The sequence below is a fragment of the Ursus maritimus genome, unplaced genomic scaffold, assembly GCF_017311325.1.
Source record: "Ursus maritimus isolate PB19 unplaced genomic scaffold, ASM1731132v1 scaffold_4, whole genome shotgun sequence".
In the NCBI taxonomy this organism is placed as follows: domain Eukaryota; kingdom Metazoa; phylum Chordata; class Mammalia; order Carnivora; family Ursidae; genus Ursus; species Ursus maritimus.
In genome coordinates this window covers 42,667,849-42,672,303 of record NW_024426552.1, presented here as the reverse complement: position 1 = coordinate 42,672,303, position 4,455 = coordinate 42,667,849, and positions in this window count along the sequence as shown.

The following is a 4,455-nucleotide window of genomic DNA, read 5'->3' as shown; positions in this document are numbered from 1 at the left end:
GGCAAAGACACATGAGAATCAAAGCAAAAAGCCCCTCCCCCAGAAGATCAGCAAGAACCTCCAGCCAAGAACAAGTTTACTGAACAATGAGAACCATGAAACTCCAGCCCTAGGGGAATACAGCACGTAGAGTTAATGATTCTTTAGTCTTTTAATTTTAATTAATTTTTTATTTTTTTCTCTTTCCTTTTTTAACCAATTTCTTATTTTATCAAATCTTTTAAAATCTTTTTTAATTTTCATTTTTACCATTACATTCTATCCCTTCATTGTATATAATTTTATTTTTGTATATATATGTGTTTTCTCTCTTTACAATTTTGGGATGTAATTTCTTCTAACAGACCAAAATACACCCAAAATCTTGTGTATGGCTCTGTTCTATTCATCTGTCTGATCATATTCTCTTTCTCTCTCTTTTTTTCTTCCTTCTTCCTTGTATTTTTTTTCTTCTGTTAAAGTTTTTTTTTTAATTNTATATATAAGTTTTTCTTTCTTTACAATTTTGAGATGTAGTTTCTTCTGACAAACTGTCCAAAATACACTCAGGATATAGTGTATTGCTCTGTTCTCTTCACCGGTCTGTTTATATCCCTTCCTTTTTGTTGTTGTTGTTTTTTTCTCTTGTTTTTCCTTGTCTTTTAATTTTCATTTTTACAGTTATATTCTACCCTTTCATTGTATTTGATTTTATTTTTGTACATATATAAGTTTTTCTTTCCTTACAATTTTGGGATCTAGTTTTCTAACAGACCAAAATACACACAGGATCCAGTGTATTGATCTATTCTGTTCACCTGTATGATTATTTTCTCTCCTTTTCTTTTTTTTTTTTTTCTTTTCTTTTTAAAAATTTTTTCTTTTTTAAGCTTCAGGTCTCCTCTGATTTGTTTAGTGTATATTTCTTTGTGGTCATTGTTGCCATTTTGGTATTTTGTTCTCCGAGTTCAACTATTCTCTGGACAGAATGACAAGACAGAAAAACTCATCTCAAAAGAGAACAAAAGGCAGTACTGACTGCCAGGAACCTAATCAGCATGGACATAAGTAAGATGTCAGAACTAAAGTTCAGAGTAACAATTACAAAGATACTAACTGGGCTTGAAAAAAGGATAGAAGACATTAGAGAATCCCTTTCTGAAGAAATAAAAGAACTAAAATCTAACCAAATCAAAATCAAAAAGGCTATCAATGAGATGTAATAAAAAATGGAGGCTCTAACTACTAGGACAAATGAGGCAGAAGAGATAATTAGTGATGAACACAAAATGATGCAGAATAAAGAAACTGAGAAAAAGAGATAAACAGCTACTGGATCACAAGGGGAGAATTCAAGAGATAAGTGATACCATAAAGCAGAATAATAGTAGAATAATAGGGATCCCAGAAGAAGAGGACAGAAAGAGAGAGGGGCAGAAGGTATATTGGAGCAAGTTACAGCCGAGAACTTCCCTAATCTGGGGAAGGAATGGCATAAAAATCCAGGAGGCACAGAGAATCCCCTGTAAAATCAATAAAAATCGACAACACCCGGACAAATCATAGTGAAACTTGCAAATTTCAGAGACAAAGCAAAACTCCTGAAAACAGCTCTGGGCAAGAGGTCTGTAACCTACAAGAGTAGAAACATTAGACTGCCAGAAGACCTATCCACAGAGGTCTGATAGGCCAGAAATGACTGGCATGACATATTCAGGGTGCTAAATGAGAAAAATATGCAGCCAAGAATACTTTATCTAGCTAGGATGTCACTCAAAACAGAAGGAGTGATAAAAAGCTTCCAGGACAAACAGAAACAAAAAGAATTTGTGATCACCAAACCAGCCCTACAAGAAATATTGAAAGGGATCCTTTAAGCAAAGTGGGAGCCCAAAAGTAACATAGACCAGAAAGGAACAGAAACAATATACAGAAACAGTCACTTTACATGTAATGCAGTGACACTAAATTCATATCTAGCTACTCTGACTGTAAATGGGCTAAATGCCCCAATCGAAAGACAGAAGGTATCTGAATGGATAAAAAAACGAGACCCATGGATTTGCTATCTGCAAAAGACTCATTTTAGACATAAAGACACCTCCAAAATGAAAGTGAGGGAGTGAAAAACCATTTATCATGCTAATGGACATCAAAAGAAAGCTGGGGTGGCAATCCTTATATCAAACAAATTAGATTTCAAACCAAAGACTGTAAAAAGAGATGAAGAAGGACACTATATCATAATTAAAGACTCTATACAGCAAGAAGATCTAACAATTGTAAATATTTATACCCCTAACATGGAAGCAGCCAATTATATAAGCCAACTAATAAAATTAAAGAAACACATCAATAATAATACAATAATAGTAGGGGACATTAGCACCTCACTCACTGCAATGGACAGATCATCTAAGCAGAAGATCAACAGAGAAACAAAGGCTTTGAATGACACACTGGACCAGATTGACTTCACAGATCTAACATTCCACCCCCAAAAAAGCAAGAGAATACACATTCTTCTCGAGTGCATATGGAACATTCTCCAAAATAGATCATACACTGGGTCACAAATCAGGTCTCAATCAGTACCAAAAGATTAGGATAATTTCCTGCATGTTTTTGGACCACAGTGCTTTGAAACTGGAGCTCAATCACAAGAGGAAATTTGGAAAGAATTCAAATACGTGGACACTAAAGAGCATCCTACTAAAGAATGAATGGATCAACAAGGAAATTAAAGAAGAATTTAAAAAAATTCATGGAAACAAATGAAAATGAAAACACAACTGTTCAAACCCTTTGGGATGAAACAAAGGTGGTCCTAAGAAGGAAGTATATAACACTACAAGCCTTTCTCAAGAAACAAGAAAGGTTTCAAATGCACAGCCTAAGCTTACACCTAAAGGAGTTGGAGAAGGAACAGCAAATAAAGCCTAAACCCAGCAGAAGAGAAATAATGAAGATTAGAGCAGAAATCAATGAAATAGAAACCAAAAGAACAGTAGAACAGATCAACAAAACTGGAGCTGTTTCTCTGAAAGAATTAATAAGATTGATAAACCCATGGGGCGCCTGGGTGATGCAGTCGTTAAGCGTCTGCCTTTGGCTCAGGGCATGATCCCGACATTCTGGGATCGAGCCCTGCATCAGGCTCCTCAGCTGGGAGCCTGTTCTTCCTCTCCCACTCCCCCTGCTTCTATTCCCTCTCTTGCTGGCTGTCTCTCTCTCTGTCAAATAAATAAAATCTTAAAAAAAAAAAAAGATTGATAAAACCCTGACCAAACTTATCAAAAAGAAAAGGGAAAGGACCCAAATAAATAAAATCATGAATGAAAGAGGAGAGATCACAACCAACACTGAAGAAATACAAACAATTATAAGAACATATTATGCATAACCATATGCCAAGAAATTAGGCAATCTGGAAGAAATGGATACATTCCCAGAGACATATAAACTACCAAAACTGAAACAGGAAGAAATAGAAAACTTAAACAGACCCATAACCAGCAAGGAAATTGAAGGGGAAATCAAAAATCTCCCAACAAACAAGAGTCCAGGGCTGGATGGTTTCCCAGGGGAATTCTACCAAACATTTAAAGAAGAATTAAAACCATTCTTCTGAAGCTGTTTTAAAAAATAGAAATAGAAGGAGAACTTCCAAACTCTTTCTATGAGGCCAGCATTACCTTGATCCCCAAAACAGACAACAGATCCCACCAAAAAGGAGATTTACAGACCAATACCCCTAATGAACATGTATCCAAAAATTCTCAACAAGATCCTAGCCAATAGGATCCAACAGTACATTAAAAGGATTATTCATCATGACCAAGTGAGATTTATTCCTGGGTTGCAAGGGTGGTTCAACATTATCAGATCAATCAATGTGATACACTACATGAATAAAAGAAAGGACAAGAACCATATGATCCCTTCAATAGATGCAGAAAAAGCACTTGACAAAGTACAGCATCCTTTCTTGATTAAAACTCTTCATAGTGTACTGATAGAGGGAACATACCTCAATATCATAAAAGCCATCTGTGTAAAGCCCACAGCGAATTTCACTCTTAATGGGGAAAAACTGAGAGCTTTTCCCCTAAGGTCAAGAACATGGCAGGGATGTCCACTCTTACCACTGTTGTTCAACATAGTACTAGAAGTCCTAGCCTCAGCAATCAGACAGCAAAAAGAAATAAAAGGCATCTGAATTGTCAAAGAAGAAGTCAAGCTCTCACTCCTTGCAGATGACATGATACTCTATGTGGAAAACCCAAATGATTCCACCCCAAAACTGCTAGAACTCATACAGGAATTCAGCATAGTGGCAGGATATAAAATCAATGCACAGAAGTCAATTGCATTTTATAGACTAACAATGAGACAGAAGAAAAAGAAATTAAGGAGTTGATCCCATTCACAACTGCACCAAAAAACCTAAGATACCTAGGAGTAAACCTAACCAAA